The sequence below is a fragment of the Bombyx mori genome, chromosome 13 (genome assembly GCF_030269925.1).
Source record: "Bombyx mori chromosome 13, ASM3026992v2".
Lineage (NCBI taxonomy): Eukaryota > Metazoa > Arthropoda > Insecta > Lepidoptera > Bombycidae > Bombyx > Bombyx mori.
In genome coordinates, this window is record NC_085119.1 from 16483954 (window position 1) to 16498774 (window position 14821).

The 14821-nt window shown below is 37.4% G+C and overlaps 1 protein-coding gene and 1 long non-coding RNA gene across 7 annotated transcripts in view; one reads left to right on the forward strand and one right to left on the reverse strand.

Annotated features, from left to right (window-relative positions):
- The window catches only part of LOC101737256 (teneurin-m), a 306072-nt gene that overhangs the window by 212356 nt on the left and 78895 nt on the right, over positions 1 to 14821 (reverse strand). Inside the window, exon 1 of one of the 6 annotated variants that reach the window (XM_062671921.1) lies at positions 1285 to 1471. The exons of the other annotated variants lie outside the window; for them this stretch is intronic. The gene's annotated coding sequence lies outside the window, so the exon portion shown is untranslated. Of the gene's footprint in view, positions 1 to 1284; positions 1472 to 14821 lie in introns of those variants that run through there. 6 annotated transcript variants of the gene reach the window in all.
- On the forward strand, positions 4021 to 10980 carry LOC134200017 (uncharacterized). Its single transcript, XR_009974761.1, has 3 exons — positions 4021 to 4401; positions 6432 to 6586; positions 7812 to 10980. It is a non-coding gene; the product is annotated as an uncharacterized LOC134200017 (long non-coding RNA).

Here is a 14821-nt window from a genome sequence, read left to right on the forward strand (position 1 = left end):
TATATCAAATTTATCATGGTCTAAAGAATAAGACACCCAGAGCAGTCGTATCGAGCGATGCGATTGTGACGATGTTGGAATCCCGCAGGCGGGTAACTATTTTTTTAACGAAATACCTACTAGACAAATGTTCACAATTGACTTCCGTGGTGAGGGAATAGAAGCGTGTAATGAAAAACAAACCCGCATAAGTTATAATTAGCATAATTACGGGCGTCTCGTGAGCATGCACGGGTAGGTACCACCACCCTACCTATTTCTACATTTGTCTTATAAAACTGATAGTTAAAACTCATGTCTCAAAGTGGCTGGACAGGATTTACTTGGTTGATGTTTATGGGATCCAGTAACCACTCAAGAAAAGGTGGGTGGCGAACTCGTCCACCCATGTAAGCAATAATAAAAGTGTTATCCGTAATCACGGAGGTTGTCAAGAATTCAAAATTGCAATATATAATATCATCATCAACACACAACACATACAAACAAATAACAAGATACTTAGTAGCAGTAGCAAAGTACTTTGTTTTTTTAAATAGCATTATATTCGCCAATAACTACCGCGACAAATGATCAATTTGGAGTGGAATTATAGGATTAAAATTAATTATTTAAGTTAATTTAGTAAAGACTTGGCAATAATTGTATTTTTTTTTTCATTTTAACGTATAATCAAAAACGTAGATGTAACCTTTTAATTGACTACTTCTGGCATAACGTTTTTGATACGAGAATAAATAATATTATTCTCGTAATCGTATATATAAAAGAGATTTTTTGTTTAAGAAAAGTCAAATTGGGATTAAATGCAGCAAAAGTAAAGTTTACAAAATAGTTAACATTAATGAAAGATTCTTGTTATTATCTCTAGTTCATTTAACAAATTCTATAATTTTCGACATGTCGATTACGACCTAGGAAATTTTACAACATACAATAGCTTCGGTGGTTCGCTATTCAAAGCAATCAATAATAGTTTTGAAATTAAATTATTTTCCTGTTTCTTGCACATGGTTTGGATGTACTATAAGCGTATAATGTTCACTTGGCATGAAGAATCCACTGTCGTTGAATTGACGCTGATAATGCTAAGTTGGCTACTGAAAAGGACTTTCCTTTAAACCTTCATATTATAATTATGCATTTAGGACTTGGAACTTATATCACACAGTATTTACTGTTTGAAGTGAACAACTTATGTCAACAGTCGTTCAAAAGGCTAGCTCGTATTTCGCAAGAACATTTTGGCTTCACTTAAAATGTTGGAAATTTTTTCACAAATACCTCGTTAAGCAATGTCACAATTTCACTCTGCTTCGTAATCCGAATACAATTAACGAATACACTAAATGCCGAATTAAAAATAGCACTATCACATTTATCCTTCACACAAACTGAATTTAGATCCAATTCGCGAAATGAGACGCCCTCCACGCTTCGTACTAAAAGACAAATGAATTAAAAATAATGTCTGTTTCCTCTTCGCGTGATAAGCGTGATGATAAAACCGTAACCGCAGGACATCCTGATGATAACGAATGACCGGTCACTATTATAACAACTCTATTAATTTGTGTGGCTTCTATGTAAAACGACTAAGATTAAACGTGGATTTAAATCTGAATTTTTATGATGGATTAGCAAGCATTACAAAAATTACAAATGTATACTAGATCACAACAAACAGTGCAGCATCCCTACAGATTTCTTAAGTAGATTACGCAATCAGAAATGAAAATGATTTAGATGACTTGTGCTTTTCTTCCGCTGTTATTTGTTCAAAGTGTTCAGCCTCTTTTGGCAGTCATAAAAGCTCATAGCTTGTTTTGCGGTCGTATTTATTTCAATAGCCACATCCCAAGCAAATGGTAACTTTGTACCGAATCCGAATTACAATAGAAAAATTCAATAGGACAGAACGGCGAGCTCATAAATATACAATTGGCATGTTGCTTACTCTTTGAAATCACGTAGCTCAGAGTGTGGGACAAGCCCCTGAAGTATTGGAGATAGAAAAAAAAAAAACACGCAAGTATAAATAAAGCCAACGAAATCCGTTTTCCGCACGTATTGTCATTCGTTAACAGAACTATATCCAGGACAAATTTGTAAGGAGCCTCGAATTCTATTACGACGGTTCGTTTCGAAGGACCCAAATAAATAGGACGACTTGGACGATTTGAATATTGCAAATTCGCATAAACGAACCGGCAAACCTTTACCAGAGGGAACAACTGTTACTTTGGTTGACAATAAAAAATCATGTGTTTCGTGATTAGGGGAGAGGGGGGAGCTTTACCGATTGAGGCAATCGCTAGCGGAGGCGGTAATATTGTTTTCTGCACACAAAGTACCGTTGCGTCCAACTAGCATTGCGTCAGCTTTAGCAGACGGTCAAACAGCCGCCGGAAAAGAACAGCTCCCAAAAGATATAAATCAAATTTATTTTTGGTCTGGTGCTAAACCTAATGATAGGTTTTCGCGCCTTCGTTTAGCGCAGGGCATGTCAGTCGTGCGGTTTGCAGAACGCGGGTCCATGGATGTTTTAAGGGCGCTACCCGTCAAAAGACTCCCCTTTACTCTCTCTCTCACCCGACGTGCGACCTCCACCCAGGGCAGGGTAGGGGGGCTACCTTGGTCAATACCACAACCAGACTCGCCACACTGAGAACGGCGGACCGACGGGTCGTTAAGGCGATCGTCGACGACCAATGACGCCAGTTTCCGCAGTACGGCAGCCTGTTAGATCGACCGGGTGGTGTCGCTGGTGTTTCATTTCTTTTTTTTACTCGTTTTTGTACTCTTCCACAGTACGTTCGGGAGAGATGGTGACCGCGCGGTCCCATCCTCTAGGCGCCAGCATGCCAGAGTGACTAAGCTTTTTTTGCACTAAAAGTATTATTAACAGATTATAATTACAAATTCACCAATAATGTTTCTAAAAGATTGACTATTATATTCAGAGCTACCTACGGTTTTCTTGGATTTTTCATTTCTCAACAAATATGTTTATTACATAGAAGAAAAATTCAGACAGAAATTAATTAATTTACTCTAAGCACAATGTGATTGAATTTATTTATTGTCTACAGAACTGATTTAAAACTTTGCTTTTTATGTTTGAACATGTATAAATATCGGCAAAACATTACGTTGCTTGGGTCTATGAATCACATTGGAAATGGCGGTTAAGCTTTATTAAAAAATAAAATATACGAGGCAGTAAAAATACGTGTACCTATTTCTGATTCAAATATTTTGCAATTCAAATATATTTTTTATTTATTTCACGCATAAACACATTTGCTATTCCATATGTAAATCAATATGAATACGAAAAGAACCCACTTCATATATAATATTCTAAACACGGTGTCCCGCGTTAAGGCAAACGCAGGAATTTGTCACATGAGCGATGGTTCACCTACGTGTTCCGTCGTCCAAATCCCGAATATAATCCTTCGTTGCTCAAATAAAACACACCTTTATAACTTTAAAGAGAAAACCTTAAATCCAACGTCGGAAGCGTCGCGGATTTCATATTTCATTCGCGAGAGGACTGCGTTTATCTCGCGAATTTATATCTTAACACTGTAATCGAAAGCGCCCTTTGGATTGAGACCTCGGTCGACTCCGAGCCCGGCCATAGTTACGTTGAGTGATACTGTATGATTTTACGCCGGCAAAAGTAAAGAAGGTTGACAAATAGGTCGGGCGTGCCGATGTTCAGTTTTATTAAAATTAAAATGTCTACACGTGACGATCGCAAAAAGCGGTCAGGAACAGAATATCTAGCGGGGTAATATTTGAATTTACAACCAGAACGGGGAGGGTTTTAACGTTTTTATTGGCGTCGTGCTAGTTTATTGCGAGTCGGTTTCCCGAGCATTACAAATAATCTTTTGCTTTTTATTTATGGAATTTTTTAAACCATTAACATGTTTGAGTTCGTTAATCGCTATTATGTTGAGCTAGGCGGTCGCCAAGCAAACGTATATTTAGCGGGAAGAAGAGAACACATTTACGAAAGCGAGAAAATTCTAAAAAACAAAGCTTGCGATAAATCAGTTGAACGGAACGGCGCATCTAAGGGCCCGTCCACAGTCGTAACTCACCTCCACGTTCGATTTTACTGGCAATTTATACGCCATGAACTGTAGTTGTCAAACGCTGACGTTTGCATATCTAAGGAATAAAATGATAGACACGCGAGAGTGGCTCGAGACGAGATCTTGCGTATTGTAGTCACGTAATGTACGGGAGAGACGACTGAGGCGCAATCTTCGAAGAAAGAATTACATTTACTCAAAGTATAAGAAAATCTCGAGTAATTCAATGCATACAGGCAATAAGGAGACAGAGAAAATGTACTGGAAATGACAAATGCTTTGACGTATTCACGTGAGAACGTTCAGTTTTACTATGTATATTCAATTGAGGAAAGTTAGATACGGCAAAGTCAAATATTGAAACACTTGTATTCCATTTAATACGCTGAGTTTGTTTTCTTTCATTCCATTCTTTGTTTTCGTTTAAAATTTAATGATCGTACTTTGTTTGTTATTTAGCGATTCATGAGCTCTAGAGGATTAAGGCACCATTTGTACACTCACTGCCACTGTTTTTTGTTTTTTTTTATAATAATAATAATAACTGGGAACAAATCATCCAATCATCCGGCCCCAAATTTAGGATTCCTAAAGTTTTCAAGACATAACGTAAGATATAATAATGATAGGTGGTAAAATGACAATGTGTTCGAAGTATAATTCAAATAATAGAATATAGAAAAGAAGGTCATAACATTTGTCTTATCGATATCAGATACTCACAAACTTATATTAATAACTTAAAGTATATAAAGTTTAAATATATACATATACAGACAATGAACTTCCAGACAGGAAGTAGTCAAACCTATTCATCAAACGAATGTTTGCCTGATGTGGGTATCGAACCCACGATTCTCGGCGCAAAAATCAGAGGCATCAGCTACTGCACCGCCGAGAAATCAATATCTCTCCCTTTGATTTGAAATTAGGCATAAATGAAGTACTATTTTATAACTGTTTTTTTCATTTTACTATCATCATTCCTGAAACTCCCTGGCCATTTAATAGGATGGAAATGATTGCCGATTACTGATAATGTTTTCACCATTATTTATATATAGGCCTTAGGAATGTTTATACTTCACTAAGGTTTGCGGGTGCCAGCCTAGAGAGGGAGAGAGAGAGAGAGAGAGTAGATCTTTCACGGGTTCTTCGTTAGTACTCCACGAAACTGACTATTTTAGTCGTTAAAAGAGCCACACGACCCATTTTCAATAATAGAGAATAGCCGACACTTCAATCACATTTAGACTCCATCCTCATACCTTATGGTGGACGGTCTCATTCGTAAATCCTATCAACGTTAAGTAAAAGGTCAGCTTGTTTGAGTGGGTAGAGTACTAGGTTTTCTCGCAATAATCGAAGTTCGAAAATAATCACTGACTATATATAGATATTTTTTTATGTAACACATTTGCTCTTTTGTTTGGTAATTGAAATCATTTGTATTACGAGTACTCTCCTCTTAACCGTTTTCAAACAAAATTTAATGATAATAGGAAATCGACTGACTGATTAGTCCTTGTTTTCGTTAATTTCCACGTTAAATTTGGTTTTGTGACAAGGTTTTTTTTTTTCTAAGAAACTCTTAGATCTTTAGTTCATAAGATGGTCTGAATTATGTTGAACTGAACTAACTTATGTTACGTTCCTTAATAATTTACTTAATCTATATGATTATATAAAAATGAATTGCTGTTCGTTAGTCTCGCTAAAGCTCGAGAATGACTGGACCGATTTGGCTAATTTTGGTCTTGAATTATTTGTTGAAGTGCAAAGAAGGTTTAAAATGTAGATAAACATGAAAATGCTCAGAATATATATAAAAATAACAATTTTGTTTCCCCTTTGATGTGTCCCCCGTCGGAGGGATTCCTTTTGTTGGTTTTAAGTTTATTTTACACAAAAGTTTAGGTATTTTATTTATCGATTGAGGCACTACGAAGTCTGCTGGGTCAGATAGTTAATAAATAAAAATACAACTGTAGACTCAAAGCTTTGTAGTGTTGTCTTTTAAGGATATAATTCTGGCCGATGACGTGCTATTTCCCCAAGGCACAATCGACCACCGATAAGCGAATACACGATTACTGATCGCGACTCATCTAAAACTTAGATCCGAAAATCCCAGTATGGAGTGTTTGTTTTTGATTTTTGTCTAACGAGACAATGGGGAAATGATGAGCACGATGCTGTACATTGCCTTTGGGACTTCACCCTACACTGACACTACCACCCTCTACGTGAACTTTCAAACGAATATCCACTTAAAGCCTTGGAATGAAGATTTAAAATGTAACTGACATGTTTTGGATTAAGGACGTTGTGGAGGTGAGATCATCGCATATGGCGTCAAACAGGCTACGGTGAGTGACGGCATGGCACTCGAGGGACTAGGATTGGCCTCCAGTGCTACATGGGACATTCACTATGTCGCTTCACCGGACAGTGATTTCTGGAATACGTAACGCCAGGTACGTTCGGCCATTTTAGATTTTCGGAAGCGATTTTATGTTTGTTACAAACGAATATTATTCGATTTTTTCTATTCGAGCTTTTGTTAAAAAAGATATTTCCTGATTTTTTAATTTGTACGTGCCTACAGCTCACCTGATGGTAATTCATCATAGCATGGACATTAGCAATGCTAAGGGCACATCTATGCCACTGCCTTACTAATAGTAATATATTATCATACATACGGGTCCATACATGTTACAACGGGAATGTCACTGATCACTTTTAGATATCGGGTTGCACTTTTAATAACATTGTTGCTAGGGCTGCCTAAGCTGGATCTAGTGATTAGAAGAAATCAGTAAAAAAATTGTTTGTTCTTGTTTGCTGGCATTCCGGAGGGTTTTTTTTCCTCCAGCAGAAAACGTAATTAATTTAATTTTCGGAATTACTTGTGCAGGTCAGAAAATTAGTCTAACATTAGTATTAATGATTTTTTTAAAGAAAAAACGATTTTTTTATACTGACGAGGATACTGTTACTCCAAACGCGTATATTATCATCAGCTCGAAAAGGTTCAGGTGTATTAGCACATAGCATCTTCTAATTAACAGGCTTGTGATTAAATCTTTGAAATCCTAATTGAATGTACACATTATGTAGTCTTAAAAGTATATGTACTGTTAAACTGTTTGAATATTGTTGTATTCAAACGCCTATTGATATTAGTGAATGAACATGAACCCCGCACTATTCAATGCTAATAAAATATTACTGCGGTTCATTGACAATTAGCTCCGTTTAGTGTTTAGCCACTTCATAATGATAATATCATCTATGTCGATCATTTACGATTCTGTAAATGGAACATCAGTCAGCATGTTAATTGATTAGACGATAGGCAATAACCGAAAACTGATGGGATCGGCTTAATACACTGCTAATTAGATAGCAGCGTTGTTTACCTTTGTAAAGTAGATCAAAGCGGTGTTTGACGGTAATCTGCGGGTATGTCGAAGCATAAAGACGAAGTTTTGACGTAAGTAGTGATGGGACGCGACTGTAAGTGGCGGTAGAAGATTGCGTGGAGTATAAGAATATTAACTGATATGATTATTCTATTCAGGTTTTCTACAAAGAGTGTTGTCTGTCATTATTACGTGAAATGTGGCTACGGTCATAGTTGCTGTTGTATGAATCAATAGGCACTTTAAAACTTATCGTACTTTTGTGGTTTTACAGATGCTTTAAAGATGTGGTTTAACTCCGAATGTTGGGTAAAGCAGAACCTAAAAATTTCAAGAAACCTGTTTCTGTATTAAACAAAAAATGTGAATTTATTTTTTTACTTTTAATAACGCCTAACCTAATAACCTCACAGTTCTAAGTTTTACTAGATTTGACTTTGCATAAATAGCTGAGACATTTGATAAATAAATCCGCATCACTAGAGCGTCGCGAACCGAACTTAAAGTTGGTGATTTATTTACAGCTTTTCGTATTGATCGTGTATGACGCGAGGCAACGCGAGGCGGGCGGATCGAGGTCAAGTGGATAGGATTCACTCGCTTGTTTGTTTTACAAGTGTAAATAATTTTGTATGTCTCATCTGAGATTTACTCTTAAGAGACGCTCGGGGTTCGGGTTTGAAATTTGTTTGGACGTAAGTACTTATACTTTGACTTAAAACAGAGAATGTTTCGTTTTATTTTTCGTTATCCGTAAAGAAATACGTGGGTGCGTCAAATTTATAGCTCTTCGTGACTTTTCTCGCAATCACTTGCTGTTTATTATATTATGCTGTTTAGTTGGGGAGCTATCCTCCTACTTTTGAAATAATCAATGTCCTTCTTGAGCAATCGAATTTTTTATTGCTCTGGAAAAATGACTGGCTTGCCCGTTACTACTGTTTGCTGGTAATAGCCCCTTTTTTTTTTTCGGGTAGAGGGCCGGACCTCCTACGAGGTTCCCACGCAAAAGGGGCGCGCGGGGTATGTGAGACTCAACGATCTGCATGGTGTTGTGAGCAGACCGCGGGCCCAAGGATTTTAGGGCCCACCTACTAAACGACTCCCCTGCACTCTTACACCCGACGTCCGATCCCCTCCGAGGTCAGAGCCCGGATGAGGTAGGGGGGCTACCGCGGTCAAAACTACAACCAGACGGCGCGGCTCAGCTGGTAATAGTCCTGACGGTGTCACCAAAGCTGAAGGCTCAAACAGCGTCGTCCTTAGTTTTAAAATATTCAGTATACTTTGATCAGCACAATGATTTGTCAGTGCGAAGTTTGTTCACTAATGAGGTATTATTAAAGTTCCCCTCAAAGTCTCAATAACATTGAAATGAATATAATATATTCTTCATGAAATTCAGGAACAGCAAATTAAGCTAGTACCACAATTGGTGAAAATGGGTGGCTTAGAGAATTATCTTTCGTTAAACCTAATACTGGGAGATTTTATTGGGCACAAAGAGACGAAGTGCATATGTTGTTTGCAAAATAACTGGTAGGTTATGTGGTACTAACAACACCTTATGTTCGCATCTTGACTTTATATAGATGAAAAGTGAAATCCGAAATCTAACTTTAGTCGAACAAGAAGCAAATTAATAAATGCCACAAACCCAATCGTCTCCCATCAAATGTAACTTAATATTACTTCAAATTAAAATCGAAGCCATAATTTAAGGCATGCTATTGTATTGCATCGTAACAGTAGACCGGAGGTAAATAATTGAAGTAATTCTGAGGTCGAATCGGGTCAATTAATCATTTGATGCTGTAGCTGAAGTTATTGGTTTACTTTTTTGATCATCCATATTGCATTTTATATCTAATTCGTTTACATTCGACTAGACGGTTTTCACTCAAAGTTGCATGGTTTTGTTTGGTATTATTTTTGTTCCTTTAATAACGATTCCCCCCCCAATTATCCCCTTTATCAAAGATTTGTAGTGCATATAACCAAATATGTGCATTAATTGACGGCATTGACATTTTTAACGACACGTGACATGGTCTCAAAAACCAAACTATAATAGTATCCTAGTACCTTTGTTTATAATTGATGAGAGAATGTTAAGTAGTTCTCTTGTTTTCTTCATGTTCTTTTCAATATTTTTTTATGTCGTACTGTTAATATTTAAATTTGACCTATTTTTCCGCTGTTTGTAAAATTGCTGTAACATGATATAGTGTATATTATAAGAGATTGCTGTACGTGCCTGTAACTGGCTTACATACCAGTACTTAATTTTATACGTGTTAATTTTAAGCTTGAATGTTTTGTGTGTATTGCTGTTGGTGTGTCTAAATAAATAAATTACGTAACGTTAACGTTGATTCATTGATTTACAGTATTTGTAATCGCAGACGACTTTGTTAAGTAAAATATGAAGTCAATTATGTGGTTACCGAAGCTCATATATTATACTTATATCTTTAAATATGAGAGTTATAGCGACTATCATACCTTTCAACTGGAACGCACGACTGTTTCAAAACAAAAGCAGGCCAGATGGTCAAACTCACCCATGCGCGGCTTACAATCGGCCTTATCATCACTTATTATTTATCCCGGTATATACCACGGCAGATCTACGAAACGTCAACACATAACAAAATAAAAACATGTAAGATAATTAAAGAAGAATCAGCCTTTATCTAAAATATTGAAAATACAATTCGATAAATGTTTTCTTTGAAGCGAATACCACACTTATTATGGCGTGATAAAATTAAATTCAATCCAGCGTATATTTAGGTAAAATAATCAGAATCATAAAGTCTTAATCATATATTTTCATTAATGCAAGTAACATGATCAGTACGCATCGGTCAAGGCTCTTTTTCGTTTAACAAGCATTACACATACGACGTATAGGTTTTATGAAAGAATCGAATGTGCATACAGAAGGCGTTTAACACTGTTTAATGAATGAGTCACCGAAACGTAATGATCGCTTTATTTTATTGATGAAGCTGTTAAAATGCTTTGGAGTTATTCATAAATCCGTTTTTTTTTCGTATTTTAATACGCAGATCTCTTTTCCAAAATAAAAAGGCTTAAAATACTTTTTAACTTTATGGCAAGTTATTTGCGTATGGTAAAACAACCGTCTTTGTTTTAAATTATTATTATCTTTATTTTCCATTATAATACACTTCAAGAGTCATTCCAAATTTAAAATTAATACGAGCTATGCGGAAACTCCAAAGAATCTTCATGATATTTATTAAGGATTGGAAGACGCTACAGTCTCCCGATTGTATTCATGGAAGAAAAAATCATTACAAAACATAATTCTCCAGTAAAACCTAATTTTGTTACATAAAAAATATATTTATGGCCACCCTATCAATATTGAAGTTGAAGAAAACCCATAAAATAATGTAGGGACATTCCACATCCGTTGCATTCCCATAAAAACTGATAACTTACGAGGACCACCATAAAAACCAGGGTTAAGTCTGCAGGATTCGGATCATGAGTGATAGTGTCTAGTTCTGGGATCGAGTCGATAAAATATTTATCTTAAGTTCGAATTTCGCGGGAAAAATTGCCTAAAATCACTTATTGCTCCAGTTTCTAATAGTACGGTACACTGTACTTACTGTCATTCATGCTACAAAAATTAAAAGCGGAAAAGCTTACATACATTACCATTACCACCAAACTGTTTTAAATAATTACGGTTACCGTTTAAAAAACAATGGCTTGGAAAAAACTTGCGTTATATTTGTTAATAAATTAACGTCACTAGTAAACGTCGATATCAAGCTCGGACTTTAAGCTGTCTAATATTAAGAACTTACTGGTGGTAGGACCTCTTGTGAGCCCGCGCGGGTAGGTACCACCACCCTGCCTATTTCTGCCGTGAAGCAGTAATGCGTTTCGGTTTGAAGGGTGGGGCAGCCGTTGTAACTATACTGAGACCCTTAGAACTTATATCTCAAGGTGTGTGGCGCATTTACGTTGTAGATGTCTATGGGCTCCAGTAACCACTTAACACTAGGTGGGCTCTGAGTTCGTCCACACATCTAAGCAATAAAAAAAAAAAAAACTTCCTTAAAATCATAAAAGATTCTTACAGTTACGTTATATGCGGAGATGTCAAAAACGCAATGTACACAACATTAAAAAGTCTTAATGAATTTCAAGAGAACAATAGCAATACATTCGACATTACACTTCGAAGTACTGTACTATTTTCCACCACTATAGAAGATGCAGTCATGATTCTCATTGTGCACAATGCGGCGCGCAATATAACCGAATTTATCGATACCGGTAAGTGCGAACAACAATAATATCGATAACAAAAACACATAATTCAAGCACTATTGATAATATGACCACAGGGTGGGCAGTGTACGCGGCACGGTAATGCAGGAATAGTGCTAAAGAAAAATAAACACATCTATTTTACATATCCAATATGTATTGAACTATCTGATAAAATTAAAATTCGGTGGAATCGTGCGAGATGGTAGGTCAGTGTCGGATGGTTGCTGGTTGAATGTGGGAGTCACAGCACACGTTTGCTTCAACGCCTTTTATTTCTGTGTAATTTAATGGATCGTCAAATTTATGTTTATTTTTTCATTTATATGCGATTTTTTTTTTCGGATAATATTTGTAAATTAAATTTTCACAATAAACACAGACACGAGAAAGCTGACGTTAATGATATAATAAAAATATGGACACCTTTTTCTTACACTCATATCATACACGTCAAGTATTTTATTGGTGGTAGGACCTCTTGTGAGTCCGCGCGGGTAGGTACCACCACCCTGCCTATTTCTGCCGTGAAGCAGTAATACGTTTCGGTTTGAAGGGTGGGGCAGCCGTTGTAACTATACTTGAGACCTTAGAACTTATATCTCAAGGTGGGTGGCGCATTTACGTTGTGGATGTCTATGGGCTCCAGTAGCCACTTCGCCCGGGTGGGCTGTGAGCTCGTCCACCCACCTAAGCCATAAAAAAAAATTCAGGTAAAAATAATAGTGATAAATATAATGTTTTGATAGGCTTTGAACAACAACAACAAAATTAAACAAATACCAGTTACATTCTAAGAGAAAAGAGATACTAAGCTGCAGCAATGTCGACTAGTGACATTTCAAATGATAAGCTGTCCTAATAATCGTTGATTACCCGCATCAATTCCGTGCAATTCTCAATAGAACCAAGACGAGCCATGCATATCGAGATAACATACAATACCGGTACCAAAAAATCAGGCAGTTAAAAAAATCTAAATTCGACACGTCCCCGATGGATCTAAAAATATGGAATCAAGCGTGAGTGCAGCCGCGACAGTTCGAAAGCACCATAAAAACCTTTGTTTCACACTAAACAATAAACCGGATCGTGTACGAGGACATTTCGAACGCACTAAACTTATCTTTATGTCTCTATTTCGTTTTAAAAATACATACCATACGCGTGCATTGACGCTCGACCTGAGATCAGAGCGTGGTATGGATTAAGATTATCGATGCGATTATCGATTGTTTTGCGGTAAAATATTTGGAAATTATAACAATCTGCTATGCTTAGTTTATCGTTACATTATGTCTTTGTTATAATTAAATTTTTTTACTAATTAATTCTAGAATACAGAAGTTTAGTGAAGTCGTCGTGGCCTAAAGCATAAGACGTCCGGTGCATTCGTGCTGAGCGATGCACCGGTGTTCGAATCCCGCAGGCAGGTACAAATTTTTCTTCAAATGAAATACGTACTCAACAAATTTTCACGATTGTCTTCCATGGTGAAGGAATAAAATCAAAAACGCAAAGTTATAATTTGCGTAATTACTGATGGTAGGACCTCTTGTGAGTCCGCGCGGGTAGGTACTACCGCTATGCCTATTTCTGCCGTGAAGCAGTAATGCCTTTCGGTTTGAAGGATGGGGTAACCGTTGTAACTATACTGAGACATTAGAACTTATATCTCAAGGTTGGTGGCGCATTTACGTTGTAGATGTATATGGGCTCTAGTAACCACTTAACACACCAGGTGGGATGTGAGCTCGTCCACCCATACAAACATTAAAAAAAAATCGGTTGGCCAGTGGTGCACCACTCCTAATTTACACAACAGCAATTACTGTCTCAAAAAATGCTGATTTATTTCAGTCATCAAGAAAACTCATTCGGTTCTGCCCTCGTGCGTTCATGTAAATCTGTCACCGCTTCAATAAAGATGGCGACGTCGCGTAATTCAACGAACATGACGCGTTCAAGAGTAGGTAATATAACTTAGATGGGTCCCCAGTCGGCAGTTACAACGGTGCCATCGTCTCAACCTGGCATTTTGATAAGGACGACGTATTTTTATTGCCACGTTGCTCTTGTATTGCATTTTACTGTTATAATTTAATGTACATATCATATTAGATATGTTAGGTATTCAAAGTATTCTCGTGCAAACAACATTATAGCCTTATTGTATTATAAATATGTCGGAGAAATCACATTTTTTTTATTGCCCTTGTAGGCACACGAGCATATGGCCCACCTGATGGTGAGTGGTTACCGTCGCCCATGGACTTCAGCAATGCCTGGGGCAGAGCCAAGCCGCTGCCTACCGCTTAATACTCTCCACAAGCCTCGTTTGAAGAAGGACATGTCATAGCGCTCGAGAAACACTGTGGAGGGGAGCTCATTCCACAGCCGGATGGTACGTGGCAAAAAATATCTCTGGAAACGCACTGTGGATGAACGCAGTGGCTCCAGGTAGTATGGATGAACTCCACTCCGGTGGCGGGCGGTGAGATGGTAAAAACGAGATGCCGGTATCATCTCGAACAATTCCTCAGAGCACTCCCCTTGAAACATTATTAACATCATCGTCAGACATCACATGGGCGAATAGGGTGATCGAGTTAAGAGAAATATCGGGTACACCAATCACGTTTGCTGTCTTAGAACAATATAGAAATCTCCTCTTGACGTTAACAAACGAAAACGAATGCCAGTTCTTAGGACGGAGGCACCGCTCTTCAAGAAGGCTGGTTGGTAAGTGTGATGGCGACTATGCGCCTCCATCGGCTAGACTCTGTCGCAGCACGAAGTTAGCCGAGTTCCAACGATACCGCAATCGTGCTGCCATCTCTCGGGAATCGTGCTGCGTTTCGTTTACCAAACTAAGGATCGTCTCCGACAAATATATTAAGTACATTTAAATCGGGAAAGTTAAAAGCAAATGATAATTTTAGCAAAGGCAATAAAAAGCTCTAAATC